Source organism: Topomyia yanbarensis, chromosome 3 (assembly GCF_030247195.1).
Source record: "Topomyia yanbarensis strain Yona2022 chromosome 3, ASM3024719v1, whole genome shotgun sequence".
NCBI classification, from domain to species: domain Eukaryota; kingdom Metazoa; phylum Arthropoda; class Insecta; order Diptera; family Culicidae; genus Topomyia; species Topomyia yanbarensis.
In genome coordinates this window covers 285417959-285434876 of record NC_080672.1, presented here as the reverse complement: position 1 = coordinate 285434876, position 16918 = coordinate 285417959, and the positions used below count along the sequence as shown (strand labels likewise).

The window sequence follows — 16918 nt, the reverse complement described above, 5'->3', positions numbered from 1 at the left end:
CGAATCATTCGTATTCGTGTGTTTTTACATTTCCTACAAAAGAAATGTATAGGATTCGCTCAAACTTTGAAAATTCGTCCAGACAATGTAACTACCGGTAGGATTAAGCATTGCGTTCAGACGTGATGTAGATGGGGTAGTATATGAATCATCAAGTAATCCACCTAGTAGTAATAAAATAGATTTCTTATATAATTTATATTCAAATTATACTCGTAGCATCAGCGATAGCATCGGTTTTTTGGAATCTCAAAATTCTAGTGAAGATTTAACTTCTGCTGCAAGATTTACGTTGCTCTGGTTGTGGTGTAAAATTACCAGTTTCATTATTTATAATAAGGATGTCAGGAATCAAAATATCACCCAATTTACACAAATAATGTCACAGAAATAACCATCATTTATCATTCACAGGTCCACCCAACCCCCTCTATTCTTGTTTGTGGCAACTGTCACCACTCACATCTATCCTGCTATACATCTATACATCTCTAAGGAGTGTCACAAGATCTTCAACTGATCTGAAATATATGTTAATGCCCCCATACACTTGATTTTTTCTGCCGAATCTCAGCTATTTTATAACTTGTAACAGCTGAAATCTCAGCAAACATCTTTTAAAATTGGATTACTTCTAACGTTTCAATATACGGGTCCCGTTTCAAAGCTACTGCTGAGATATTTTCCCAGTTTTTAAATGCGAACAACTTCTGTTGTACTGATCGAAATCGCTATATTTTTGCACTATCCGATCGGCAATATGTGCACGTATATTGTATTTGATTTCGTAAAATGTACGATTACTATAAATAACAAAAATAATGTATTTTGTGAAAGTGGTAATTATCAGCGCTGATTGGTCCGAACAATTCAACAAAGCAGCGAGCGTTGCTAGGACCGCCTCTTAGCCATCCAATGAACGGCGACACACAAATTAAAGCAGCACATAAGAAAAAATCGATGTACGGGCGCGCCAGTTTTATGCCTACAATGATCACAGACCACAGAAAAAACAGAACGCCCTTTCTTTCGAAGCTGAAAAAAACGAATTTCAAAGCGATGGGGTGGTTGGGTGCGCTTTCTTGCTCTTTCAATTATGTGTGGCGTTCTCAAATGAATTCACCACGGCGCGTGCTCCAGAGTGCACTGCGAAGGAATGTGCTCATTTATTAGTTTTCTTCTAGCAAACGGTAGTGTGGCTGCGATTGACGATTTGAAGGAGATTATGTTGATTTGTTGAATACTGATATAAGTTTCTGTTGATGATTTGATACTGGGGGCAAACTGGGAAACGTGAAACGGGATTTCAATTTTACTTTTGTTTGCGAATTTCACTGCTCTACAAGTGAAATGATCCGTTAAAAGTAATGTCCAGGTATTACATTTGTTGTCCGTTATTATCATACGTGACAACTGCAAGGTTATTGCGAAGAAACCTGGTTGGTTACGGTTTGAATATATTATTTTTATAGGACATTCGCCTGAACTCTCTAACGCTGACATTCCACGCGCAAATGCTCGTCTACTGGCTTTTAACTGTGGAGTGAGTTTAACTCCCAGTTAGTCCAAATAGTATTTGTTATACGATTTGGCCTTTAATTTATTTTATTTGTGCCATGCTTTAAAGTGGCCTATTTCTAAAATAAAGCAGCTAGACGAATGCCTTTTGATCCCACTATACATATGTGTAATGAAATATTCAATAATGTGAGTAGTAAAGGTAGTACTATCCACTTGAAAAATAATTACCCACTGGAAACTTGGGAACAAACCTAGCAGTTGAATTTTGCCACACATGTGTCTCGGGCGGACGGTTGCAGGTTTTGAGGTAGGACCGAAATTTCAGTTGCATAAACGCATCGCAAGGGATGTACGTATATGGTCAAGGATCGAAAAATGGCAACCACAGGCGAATTTTTTTTTGTGAAATTTTGCGTCAAACTGTTTTTTCCGTATGTATATAACCTCTAATATTAAAAATATGAATGATGAGCCCAGAAAAAAATTCTATGCCTGTCATTTATAAAAATTTGTTGACGCTTCTTGCATGACCTGAAAATGACTAAAAGACCGCAAGGAGATAAAAAGGTAAACAAATATTTATATATTCAAATATAAACATATTTGAATATCGATGTTAGATCACCGTGAACTTATTTTGGTGGATTTTAATTGATATTTTTCAGTGAAAAAGAACGGAAAGAGGTTAATTGGTTTACGTTTCAGCCTACTTTACTTTTAATCAGAACTTTACTATATAAACAAGCATATATATATATATATATATATATATATATATATATATATATATATATATATATATATATATATATATATATATATATATATATATATATATATATATATATATATATATATATATATATATATATATATATATATATATATATATATATATATATATATATATATATATATATATATATAAGAGAAAGTTTGTATGTATATGGTTTATAGATTCCCAAACGGCTTAACCGATTGCCGTAAAAATTTGTACGTAGTAGGCATTTGTTATGGAGCGTGTTTGTGTGCTATTGGTTGGGGATTATCTACCCTCCAGATGGCGCTTCGCAAAAAAATGTGTTTTCCTCATATTTCGTTGAAAGTCGCAGCAACGCGCGATAGGTATTAGCTAGTATTTTATAGTCACTATTTAACACACCTAGCTATTCTGCCCTCTACTCCCCATTGGGTTGCTTTTCTAACTACTCTAAATCTACTGCCTCTCCTTGAACAGCTGTTGTGAGACGTGAGTGTTTTCCTACCGAATTTAGTTTCTTGAGCAAGCCGTTGTATGTGGTAGAGAACCCCATCGCATCCCGTTGTAGATTAATCGCAGTTTTCTCTCTCAATTCAATGTGGAGAACTTCTGCGTTTAGTCTGTTGCGCTCATTGTTGATTCTCATTGTGGTGCGAGAGAAATCGAAATGGCGCCCAGTGCCATTCGTATGTTGTGTCAGCCCTGTCACTGAAGTGTTTGTTATCACCGACTTCTTATGCTGGGGGAGACGTTTTTCTAGGGTTTACGATGTTTGACCAACATACTCTCTATCTTCCCATACACCACACGGGATGCTGTACACGACATTCATTTGTTGCATTTTGGGAATGACGTTCCCAGTTGGTAAATAAATACTAAACAAACAAATAAATCAGTTTGCTCAGTCTGAAGAAATGTCAGCTCGATTGGCATCAACCGGCGGATACGTGTTCCCTTACAATGCTATCAAATCAAAGAACATTTGAAATTACATACGAAAAAATATGTGCAATTCAGAATAAAACGAAGCAATGAATAAATGAAGACTGCTTAAATATGTGCATTAAAAAGATCGGAATAAATTAGTTGCATAACCAAGGTGGTTCTTTTTCAATGATAGCACTGCTAATGAATCACTTTATAAAAATAGGTGATAAGGGACGCGGACGAAAATAGCTGACCATCGCCCTTACCACCTTACTGACAAGAAGTTGACAAAAACGAATTTTAACTGTGATTGTAACACAAGTTGTAGTTTCCGACCTTGATGAAATTGTAATTGTAAGGAAATGTTCCTCAACGTTTGTATTTTTAGAATATCTAATTTGAAAAACATCGATTTTATTCAACCTGGCAAAAACGTATAACCCTTTAATTGAGGATGGGCATAGCGTAGTTGGTAAATCGATTGCCTTGTACGCATCTCATTTGGGTTCGATTCCCAATCCCGCACATAGAGTTTACAGATTTTTCCAAAAGAAATTTCTATAACCCGAAAAGAGGCGAATGACCCTAAGGATAAAACCTCTATATTCAAAAATAAAAAATTAATAATATAACCCTTTAAGGGAAAATTGAATCAAAACAAAACATACCGGTTTTTCTAACTTGTCCAAATGTATTCAGCAAGAATATATATACACACTTAGAAAAAGTGAAAATTACATTTGACTTAAACAACGAGTGACGTATTTTCTGACTGATAATAGGATTTTACGTGTTCTGATATGTAACATGAGATATAGTGACCCCTTCGATGAATAATTCAGTCTAAATAAATTAGAAAAATATGAACAACTTACGTTTTTACATGCAATTAAATAAAAATTTATGTAAATACTTTTATGGGTATTTTGCAAAATGCAAAGTTACAAGTTTTTTTAGCTAGCACTGATGATGTCTTTTTTGCGTTATTACTGGAGTAATAGAAGATATTCTTATTACCTACTGTATATAGTGGGTTAGGCAGGATCAATATGTTAATATGTAAAATGGTAATTTTCAACCAATGTGTAAAAATTTTGTTGTAATTTAACAACGTCTAAGAAAGTACGTCAAGTCTTGTGTATTAGTTGTAAGATTTTATTTATATTTGTTTATTAATTTTATTGCTCCAAATATGTGCATGAAAATAAATTTAAAATCATACAATTTTTGTATCTATAGGTACAATTAATTATTGTGCACTAATTAAACCACCACGCTGCTCCATATTTCAGTAGTTGGTTAGTAGCTATTAGTTTTAAATACGTTATGGATTAGAGTATGATAGGTAAGTACAACACCAGCAACCATTTCCAGAATACGAACACGGCTAATTTCTTTAATTATGAGGGAACGTTAATTTTTAAACGAATCATGCGACGAATACGTCTGATTCACGTGGTGCAACCGTCACGCCGTTTACTTGTACAACCTTGCGCTGAGGTATCTGAAGTAATCGTATCAATGAAATGTATTTTACACAGCACCGGGTGACACCATCGCGAACATGCACTTTCTGCTGGAATGACCTAGTGAAGCTGGATAATGCGTTTGATTCTGAACCACTCTGTGTACAGTAGCACTTATCTATGGCTTTGAGACCTAATGGAATTATCCAATCAACGTTTATGAATTACCGTGTGCTCCTGGTCGTTTCGGGCACACCCGTTTGCAGACAAACTGTACCGTTGTTCGGTCAATCATCATCAGACAGTGAAAGTGAGTTTCTAAAGCGACGATCTCACTATCACTAGCATTTTATAAACTGTGGAATCTGGAATGTCAACCGTTGCACACAACCAAACCAACCTGCTAATAAAAACATCCTGTCTCACGAAAAGTACTTCAAACAGACGTGGGTTGGGTATGGAAATGCGATTATTACTTCCGGATGTAAGTGCAAACGGGCTTCTGATCCAGCAAAGACTCATGTTATAGGCAAAGTATCTACATATATGATATTTCGTATAGCAATATCCTTAAACTTCTACAAGGCAACATTCACATGCTTACCTTATTAGGGTGCTGCTGGTTTGAGTATATGAATAAAATATTCGTGATCAATTTGAAGTTTGATACATTGATCTTTTTGCACCATATATCCTTGTTCGTCTTGTAACTTAAAGGCCACTACGCATCTTGAAAGAGTTGCGTATGTTTTAATCGTTTGTCGTTTGTCGATCGCATCCTAAACTATAAAATGGCACCCTTCTGCAAGTGCAAATCGGTCCACAAAATGGCCCACATGGAGTCCACAATTCGCACTACTCTGGTAGTCAGCACACGGCAACGCAATCAGATATATTCTCAAAACAAATAAATTAACTCTAATGGAGTGTTCAGATTGGTGTGCGTTTCAGTGCTCCGGTAGGCCAGACGGTTCAACGAAATAATACTTTTAGTTTAGATTTAACCAGTATCAGAACGAGGTACAATTTTGAGCTGTGAATCGAATTGTAGTTTACTGTTTGGTGCATTGTTATCGAAGTATTGTGTTGCGTTAGTTATTGGTATGTTCGGACACCTGTTGAGCTCTTTAGTCAAAAGTGAAATTTGATAGTCAAAAATGCACATTGCAATTATAGGGTGAAGTAACTTGAGTAATAGTTTTATTTTAATCTTGCCGGAGATAGATCAGTGTTGTATTGTGTACAAAGAACATATTTGAAAGTAGCGCCTGATCCCGCATTTGGGGTAGTTTTGGTAAAAAATAAATTCGTTCGACAATACCGGAAGTAATAGTGTGTTTTGCAATATATGATGGAGGCCAACATTGAAATCACGACAAGGGAGAGTACGATCATACCGTTAATAGGGGTGTTTTGCCATACATGAAGACAGGAAGTTGTGTGCATTAAAAGGTGGTCATTTGAAGTTTAAGTGATTGGAAAAGCATCTACCGAGATGTGACTGTTAGAGTTGGTAAAAAATGCTGTTAAAATAGGCCAATCAAACAAGTGGCGAATCCATAACAATTATTGGGTTTCAAAATAAATGTTGAAACGAACCGTATTTTTAATAATATATACAATAGTACGAGAGGTGTTGGAATATACTACATCTACCGAGTGCAGCAGACAAATTTGCGAACATATTAAGAGTGAGTAAGAATATGTTTAATTCGCGATTTTCATGAATGGTTCATATTGCAAACTAATTCGACATAGGTCTATCGGAAAAAAATATAGAGTGGATTAGGCCTTGTTCATCTCAGCGTAATATGTCACAAAAATAATTGGACTCCATTACTTAGATCAGTCCATAGTGGCCAGTTTTTCTGAGAATCTGGTCAAGAGTCGAAAAATGGCTTGGCAGAGTTTTGTTATATTGTCATTCAGATAGTACTACCGCACACACAAACAATTTAAAGCGCCACGTTACGTGTTCTAATTTTCATCGAGCTCTCGAAAAATCAATAGTATAAGTGTAGATGGATTATTATAAATGTGTTGGTTTTGAATTCAGGATATAGAAAGTTATACTGACGTTTTATTTCTTGTATTTATATGTATTGATATCAAATCGTATAATTTTGTTTGTTATTGCAAGATATCAGTAAAGCTCACGTTTTATTAGCAGACGATTATACTACACACTTTTACTTAATTATTGAAATAGTTTTGTTTTGTTTCACATTTCATTTCAGGATATTAAAAATTTTTTTTTTAAAGTTTGATACATTAATAATTCACAGAATTCCTTCAAATCCCCTGTTACTTAAAATTCATTATCGTCGGCTGTATTAATAGAAACAATGTCATTTTTTGTTGTGTGCGTATTTGCATAACCTTTTAAAGCATGTTTAAAACAAAATTTTAATAGCTGTTTTTTGTTTCTGGCAATTAAATTTAAAATGTTGAAACATGCCTTTCCACCAACCTGAACTGAATGACATTTTGTTTGTTCTTATCTACAAAAGTCAACTTATTAAAATATGGGGTCGGTTTTGGATGTCACACCTTAATGAGTCTTAATGATAACGCGTGCTTGATTTCTATTTATTATTACATCTTCGGTATATACAGTACAGATTACACTTAATGCTATTGCTAGTGTCAATGTTAAAGTTTGCTAACTCATAACTAGAATTAGTGGTATGGAAGTCATAAACTAAAGCAGTTTCGTTGAATTTGCAACGACATCTGGTCGGTGTTAAGTCAGACCGGACTAAGTAGCAAAGGATCGTAGCAGATAATGATAGCACAGGATAAAGAATTTCTTCAACAACATCACGCAAGAATTATGGCAAACATTTCCAATTATAATGTAAAGTATTTCAAACTTTACACTCGTTTTGCTCGAAATCAGTAAATTGTCATTTAGTCCGGTCTGACTTAACAACCACACCGAGGAGCAAATAAATGAATCCTTGAGAGAATGTCGGGACAGTCAATATTGTTCGACAACATATCAAAAATGAATAGTCTCTTCAAGAAAATGCGGCGCGACTCCAGCATTGGCAAATCTAGCAACATGCATCTATTACTGTGCGTATTTCCAGACTTATGAATAGGAACTATAGCAGCTTCCTTTCATACACTTGGGAAAACATTTTCTGAGATTAACGCTGGAAAATGATATTTTCTGCACACAGGAGGCAAACAATCCGGACCAAGCCCTTTCAGCGGATCAACGCTGGACAGAGCGCTCAATACATTGGTATCATTAACGTTAGGGAGAGGAAGGTTGATATTATACGTTGCCAATGTTTCAAGGTACTGATATGATGGATAGACACGAGGGTTCTCGGAGGTCCGACTCAGCTGCGGGTTGTGAATTTTTGTCTCGAAGATAGGCATTTTCTAGAATACTCCCGAAACGTTTGTTCTAGTTAGTCCTCTGTGCGTCGTTTAAAAAATCGTATGATGCGTATGCTCTAAAACCTAATTGAATACTTTAAAAGTCCTAACACAACGTTAATGTTATATGTTTATTGATTTTAAGGATGTATATATTCACCCGACAGGTAAATATGTCACCTTAGTGGAAAACAGAGCAAAATATTGATTGTCCTACCTACACTTGCAATTTGATCATCGATATGTACAGAACAATACTGTATACTCAGATTTTCGAGTTTGCATGAAACTTTTTTCAAATTCAGTACAAATGTTGCTTTAGAATGAACGCAAACCACTGGTCAAACGTGATGTCCCGTCCGAGCAGAAATTCTCTTTATGCCGATGAGAAGTTAAGTTAGGATGTGTGCCCTTTACGTACAAAGAGTAGTTTTACCGTAAATTTTCCCCCTGGGGAGAAATTTTCCCAATTTTTCCTCCTTAGGGAGGAATATAGCATAGTGCTTTCGCAATGGCCTCCTAAGCCAAGACAAGTTTCGGCTTCGCTGTGTCTCATCGGCATAAACAGAACTTCTGCTCGGATGGGATATCACGTTTGACCAGTGATTCGATTGAAACACAAAGTGTGTTTCCGTTTTAGGGATTTAGCGTCAACCCGGCGCTAATCTATTCCGACAATAAGTTAGTGTCGGTTTCTGATGAAACGAAGTCGAAACACACCCATGACTTTGTTAAGTTAGGATTTGTGCCCTTTACGTACAAAGAGTGGTTTCACCGAAAATTTGCCCCCTGGGGAGAAATTTTGGTGTTTCCCCAATTTTTCCTCCTTTGGGAGGAATACAACATAGCGTCGAAATAAAGCTGTCAAATGCCAAACCAGCTGAATTTCTAGTTTTACCGTCATGTATATTTGACAAATAATATTTTGAAATCATATTAATATGGATAGAGAGGAGGATACATCACATACCACAGTGTGGACCGGGATAGAAGAAATTCTGGACCACAATCGACACTTTTTAGCGGTTCGACTGAGATGGTAAAATGGTAAAGAATGAAATGTAGAATCAATCGATCAGAAAGAAAAGGAACAAATATGGAGCAGCTCATTTCCGACTGCGTTCAAAGCATTTTTTGCCTTTTACGTCAACCTAAAAGGAATAGAATTTATACAGTCCAATTCGAATTTCCTTACCGGTTTACACCTGCGACTGCTATTCATATGTAGTGGTGTTATCGCCTAAACATAATCACGTAACTCTCCATACTATTGGGACTCTACATTCCTTGTCTCTTTTTGTGTTTCATTTTGTAGAGCATTTTGGTCGCAAAACTTCACATTTTTACAATATAACACGGACACAATTGACACGAAGTAAACAATTTGCTTGTATTTCAAAATAATTTCACTAAGCACAAACAAAAATTCCGCATTATGCCACCCAGCCATGATTTATCGAACTAAACAAACACACGAGAGACCAGGGATGCCAACGGTACCGATAAACTACATATTTTTCGGTATATTTACATTTGCACAAGCCGTACAGCCCGCTACAGCGACGTATCACTACAGCTCTTGCCAGAACGGTAGCCAAACCGAATACATTTTCCCGTACAGCAGTTGAATACATTTTTGTTTTGCTGCTGTACTCCGACTGCTCGGTGAGAGTGTGGCGTAGTAAAGTTTGTTCTCTCGCGTTGTACATTTTTCTCTGCATAGTCAAAGGGAGAGGCCCGCACACGAAAGCGTTGATGCCGGCCGTGGCGTAAATGAGCCGCATTTATTGTCATAATTTTCGAATAAAAATATTAAAAAGATTGAAAATATTAAAAAATGTAAAATAAGGAAAGAGAAGCTGTACCGCTCGCGTCTGGTGGCTGTACTGGGGACAGTAGTTTTTTGTCATGTTACTGCTTTGCACACAGGCAGCCGTACAGCGCTGGGCGTTCTGCACTAGCAGCATCGAGAGAGAAATGAGAATGTAGGCAGAAAAATTACAGCCGCAGAAAAGGTAGGCATTTTGCATCCTTGCGAGAGACAACCAAAAACGAACCGTCTCCTTTGGCATCCCGAACAGAACCTCCGAGTTATAATCAAACCCGTTTCAAATATATTATATAAAAATCGGAAATAAACTTCAAGCGTAAAAATCGGACGGAGATTCTTCTGCATAAGAATCGCTTAAAAATGTTCACCCGTAAAACTCGGTAAGAATGAGCCTCCAGAATAAAAACCGGTTAAAAATAAATAAATCGTTCGCAGGAGCATCCGAATATCGCGATGTTCAAGATTAAAAGTCGGCTAACAAAAACTACTTTGTAAGAATCGGACATATTTTCTTTTATACAGAATGTTTTTTTTTATCCGACTCTTGCAGAGAAAAGTCTCAGTCCGATTTTTATGCTTGAAGTTTATATTTGGTTTTCATATTCTAATATATTTGAAGCAGGTTTTACGAAGCATGCTTTGTTAGATATAGACTATTACCTAGGCGGAACAACGTGCAACGCTATGTAGAGTGTAACAACTATGGATACAGAATCGCCGTATTCATAAACGATCGCACAATCGAGGTACGACTACACGATTTGGCACCGCGTACCAATGATAATGTTATTAGGCACCGCATAACAAAAAAGTGGATACCATTATGAAAGCTCCTTGGCGGAACTTTTTCACTGAGAAAACTTCATATTTATTCATCCAATCCAATGGTGTTACATATAGTAAGATTTCTACATCTAAGCCCACATCCAATTTGTTTTATGATATAACTACAAAACGATTGAACCTCCTTACTCAGAGGAAACCAAAAACCTATATTACTCCCATGCTCTTAGTCCACATTCATTTCATAGCGTTTTGATAGTGTTTGAAATGTGAGATCGACCCATGAAAACATCATCACCATAGTGCGGTAGATCCCATATAAAAACCATATTTTTGGTCATATTGAGACCATTTTATGATGCTTCGATTCTTGTGAAATTTGGCACGGACTATATTTATGGCCTTTTGAAGGTGCTGTATGATGTATGAGCCCATGAGAATTTATTCGGGACCTCTAAATGAACAACTAGGCCTACTAAACTTAGAGTCACAACCAGAAGAAGACGAATAAGCTGTAACGGATCTGTAATAATGAGAAACAAAACGAGAATCCCTGAGTGATAGCACCAAGAAAGTAATGACGATGATGACATGTACGTGGCACTGTTCCGAATGGATCCAATCAGACAAATTATAATAACTTCGGTTGTACGGATAATACTTATAACAGTTAGTGCTCAAATGAAAGAAAACAGTCCCAGTTGTTGGCCTTACTTTTGTGAGCAAATTTTGCTTAAACCGAACGTTATGGCAGCTTAACACCGTTGTTGTTTTTGCCGTTGTTCATAGGCATGAACTGCGAGTCCGTGGACCCCTTAAGGCCGTGAAGTGGCCGCTAGGAGTCATCCAAGTAGAATTTCTTTTGAAAGAAATCGGTTCAGTAGTTTTGGAATGGCATGCTTTTCCAGAGACTTTCTAAAAAAAGCTTCGTCACAGAGTCGTTTGTCGATATTTTTGCATAGACAAATTACAGCATGTTATTGGAATGCTATACTATAATGTACAAAAGTTTGGATTAATTCGCTTCACGCAAAGTTAAAAAAAATGCGCAGGAAAGTGTTTTTTTTCACGCTGAAACCCTTAACCTATCCCCCCCCCCCCCCCCAAGAAATTCAAAAGTCACCGTCGGACACTTTTGAGTCAAACCCAGTTGGCTTATGCATACAGTCGTCACTGGTTTTAGTAGACTGTCTGGACGATTATGAATGGGGATTTTTTACCTTCCCGACAGATTGGTATCTACAATGCCACGATTCGAAGGAACCGGCTTATAGAGATTGTACGACAATCGATCAGTAGCTAAATGCACTGTCACCACTGTAAATGACTGCCGTACGATAAATCTAATTGAGTCAATAATTAAACGATGGAAAATAGTGATTAACTCGTCGTTTGATTTACAAACGACTTAATTGTGGAGACTGTTACAGCCAACTGACATGAATCACATGTGGTGTAGAAAATGCTGTTTTCTCTTGGTAGTGTCTTGACAAAGTCTTATAAAATGATCTTTTTGGTTTTTGCCTATGTTCATCATTTATGATATAATTTACGAAAAATTTTAGCATTTTACCTAGTGAAATCACGGGTTCCAAAATTATTTAAATTTGAACGCATTATATAACATGTTTCGAAAAACGGTGATGTTAGACCTGTTAGACCTGTAATTACATTGTGCTACTACAGCAGATTGTAAATTTTGAGTGTATGGTGGTCATACTATAGATAAAAATAAGTTTTTCGATATTAATAGTACATAGATCTACCGAAGAAAAAAGGAATGGAAGACAAATGCTGGCAACAAGCTGCAACTTTAATGACGGACGTGTGCCTACATATAAAAATAAATTATCATAATGAATTTCATTTCGCGACCACCTATTGCATCAGAATAAATTGCCTTACAAAATTGCTTGTATTATTAATCCATATAAAGCAAATTATAGTGGAACTGGTAAAACCAAAGTGACAGCATATAGGTTCCGTTGGACTACTGGATTAACCGATCTGTATGTTTCAGGCGGAAAGATACTCTGGAAATTTTAACGGATACAATAAATACAATATTCGTAAGAATGCTTACTAAGCCTAGTACACCACACTTGAGAATTAGAAGAAAAAAAAAGCGTGGTACGGCTGCTGCAACATGCGGTCGAAGTGTTGCAAGTCAATAATGTGAACCAGCGCAAAGTTTTCGACTATATTGAATGAGTAGTCGTCATGACGTCAAGGGAATCTCTTTCCATTCGCTCAGCACAATAATTATAAACTTTCATTTACCCACTACCCATCAAAAGCAAAGGTGTCAAGTTACACTTTGCATACTACGTAAACCTTTACCTTAACCTATAGCCATTTCGAGTCACCGCCGCTATAGAGTCTCTTACGGTTGAACTTGAGTCAAATGAGCAAATAAGAAACACTCCACAGGCGGTTTTGTTGTATTGCTGCACGTCTTGTTAAGTCATAAAAAGTTTTATTACACTTCAATCCACCACAGTCTATGTGTCGTAAACGCCGCGTGGCTCATGAAAGAAAGTAGCTGCTGGAAAAGATGCTGGATCTTATGACATCAGCAGTGAAAGGACGCTCATACAACATTTTTAGTTATGCTTAGGTCCTTAAAGTTTAATTATGATATAAAACAAGCGCATTTAAGAAACAATTAACACTCAAGCGAGAGAGGAATAGATTGTTTAGTATAGAACCTTTGTTAGCGTGTATATAAAAAATGTGCGCAGCTTCGTCTCTCTTTGCGACATTTTAAACCTTTAATGAGAACTAAGAAAAAATATCTTAAAAATGTTCTCATGTTTCATAGAATGTAACTGAAAATTACTAAAAACTTTAAAGGTTTCATGCAAAATTGTAGTATGATAATATCATATGATACCTGTATCGACTGGTAGACCACGTTTAAGAATAAGGCGAATGTTGTAACTATCATAGATATATTTTACTAAATTATGTTCATTTAGAAAGAGATATCATTCATTAAAGGGGGGGGGGGGCTAAGGGTTTCAACGTGAAAAAATACCTTTCATGTGAATTTTTTAGAACTTTGGGTGAAGCGAATTGACCAAAACTTTTGTGTATCATTTCAATAACATTATGTAATTTTTTCATGCAAAAATATCGACTAGCAACTCGCTGAAGAAGCTTTTTGTATAACTTCTCTGAAAAAACACGCTTTGTGGGGTTAACTGCATTTCAAAAATTACTTAGCCGACTTATTTCATATTTCGCTTGCACATTTTATGTAAAAAATACCTAACCCTGTTGAGTTTTTGAGATAATTGTTCAATTAAGGGGTTTTCTTATTTATTTGTAATAAAAATGCTATTTTTACGAAAGGTTTCGCCATTTTATGAGCAAAAAATACCCCTTACTCGAAAACTTAACGTAAGGGTTAGGTATTTTAAGCATAGAATGTGTATGCAAAGTTTGAATTAAGTCGACTAATTAGATTTTAAATAGAAGTTAACACCGCAAATCGTGTTTTTTCCCAGAGATGTTGTACAAAAAGCTTCGTTACCTGGCCTGTCGATATTTTTGCATTAAAAAAATTACAGAATGTTATTGAAATGATACATTATAATGCACATATGTTTTGATCAATTCGATCACTAAAATTAAAAAAAAAAACAAAGGTCGCAAAAAGTATTTTTATTTTCACGCCGAAACCCTTAGCCCCCTCTTAAGGGGTTATATACAAAGTTTGAATGAAAAAAATCGAAAAAAAAATATTGAATATTCTGAAAGTACATACTTTTGAAAATATCTGTGCAAAATTTCATTCATATCGGAGCACTAGATTTTAAATTACAGCCGTTTGCAGCGACTGGTTCTTCCACACATGAAGTTAACACAAAACTTGAAACACAATTTTCTCGGAATGAAGTTTTTTCAAAAGTACCGTTGCGGTGAACGTGATGTCTCAAAAACTATTCACCCGATTTTCATAATTATTTTTTTGATTTGTTTGCATTTATATTCTCGTGTACTTGAACGATTCCTTTTTTATCAAATATTTTTGGATTCTTTGCAATGAATTTTTGTTTAAAATTTGGAACACCGAAAAGCTCAATTTTTTAGCCAAAGTGTTTTTTTTTGCACAAAAAAAATTTTCTTAGGAAACCGATCCGTTCAAGTACACCGCAATTCATTTTTCTTCAATAATCTTTTTAGTTTTTTGATTTCTGTTGAGTGGTTCAGCTTGGAGAGCGTTCACCGCAAACCTCCGCTAAAAAATCACGCTTCGGGGATGGGCCATAACTCCGACAACCTTGAATATTTTTTTTAATTCAACTTGTTTTTTCTATCTTTGATAGTGCTACCAACGAACTGTCTTCCGGTTTTTCAAATAAAAATTTCATAAAACGCTTTTAAAAAATCACGAACTTAGCTCTCTTTTCCGCCACAACTTTGTATATAACCTCTTAAGAAGAAAAGAAGACACCACATTGGGATTTGCCGTTACCATTTTGATGCAAATACAATTATCAATGCCAAACGACCTTGTATTCTCCAGATAACATGTTCTTGGCAGCATATAATCGTTTTTGTATTTTGATACACCTCAAGTGCCACAATAAACTATTTGTTAACAGGGCCGGCAGAACACTTTTTTTCCCGAATGGGTTGACAGATTCGGAGTGATTTCTACCTGTGCTAACGAAAGTTTAAACGTGGTTTGTATAAGTAAAAATGAAATTCCCTAATAATAGCTGGTGGCTATTTGGAAACACCCTTTGGTAACGGGTTGTATGACCGACGGCTCAGCGAAAATGTGTTTGTTGATTACTGTACTACAAATGTTTCACTGCTAAATACCGTAAACTGGGGTGACATTGATCACTTTTCGAAGTAATCATTACATATTTTTAGACGTCATTTTTTCGAGATTAATATTTTTAAACCATGTACTGATGTATGGAGAACAAGATTGGATGGTTTTAACTAAAATTGTCCGCTTACAGCTATTTTTCCAAAAATGATTTCAAGTTGAAGTCCGTTTTCGTATTCCGGGGTGACTTTGATAACCTGCATGTTCACCCAGTTATATTCAGTTATTGATGTCGGTGTTTTTCATTCAAATGTTCGTTTAAACTAATTCTGGAAAGATACTCATAGTTAAATAGATGTTAATTAGTATTATACAAAGTATTTCAATGTACTGTAAAGTTTGAGTAACCAAAATTGTATAATTGTTGTCCAACTAGAATAAAAGATTCTGAAAACCTTTAAATCTACTAAAATTGTTTTATTTCATTGCTTTATCAATGTACAACATGTTTCATCCATTTTAACACGTTGGAATATTGAACAATAAAAAAATGTTGCAAATTTTAGCTTAAAATAATTTGAAATAATTGCCAACTAGTTTCACAAAAAAATTGTATTTAAAATTAACAAATTCTTAAAAGTACATTTGACACATCCCACTCTAAAGGAAATAAAAACTTGCTTGTAATTTATTACTCTTGTTCGTTTTTGTTCAAATCTGAGATTTATTTGTTTTATAAAAAATAGGCCGTTCATAAACCACGTAGACTCATAGGGGGGACGGGGGGGTCTAGCAAAAGTCTATGTTTGTCTACGAGGGGGGAGGGGGGGTCTTTGAAAAAATCTACGTGGACTTTTATTTTTTGTTATTCTTGTATTACTAATTATAAATAGGATTTAAAGAGAGTTGTATTCAAAATATCGGTCTATTCAGCTAGGTGTATTTATGCAGACACTTCAAAGCTAGTACACTGTTGAGGTAACTACTCGTTAAGCGACCGCTCAACCCAGAACCCACGATTTTTTTGGACCACCACACACGTTGTTGTTTCTTGCGTATATTTTGACATAGTTTTGATCTAGGAATAATACAAAATGACAGTTCTAAAGGCGATCGCTCAAAATACCTCTCGACGGAAGATTTTGACTGTGAAATCATCTGAGACACCACTAGTTAGCAGACATGCATGGACCATTAAATGCATGAACCATAAAAAGTTCAAAAATGGTCAAAGTTAAGCATTAAAACCATCATTGTAACAACAAAACACCCGATTTTTAACAATAAGTGGATAATTTTTTTTACTTTTTATAAATTGATTTCGGTGGTTAAAGCAGTAGTGTAGTTAAACTTCTACAACAAAGTGTTTAGTCGAGTTAATCAGTTTCTCTTGCAATCATTTACACTGATTTCAAAATCTTTAAACACCCGTTAAATTTTATGTCTTGACCCTA

General features: G+C 35.6%; 1 protein-coding gene across 3 annotated transcripts in view; it reads left to right on the top strand.

Moving 5' to 3' along the window:
- LOC131686761 (ion transport peptide-like) overlaps positions 1-16918 on the top strand; it is a 90588-nt gene that overhangs the window by 8664 nt on the left and 65006 nt on the right. The window contains exon 1 of one of the 3 annotated variants that reach the window (XM_058970733.1): positions 5680-6365. The exons of the other annotated variants lie outside the window; for them this stretch is intronic. The gene's annotated coding sequence lies outside the window, so the exon portion shown is untranslated. Of the gene's footprint in view, positions 1-5679; positions 6366-16918 lie in introns of those variants that run through there. 3 annotated transcript variants of the gene reach the window in all.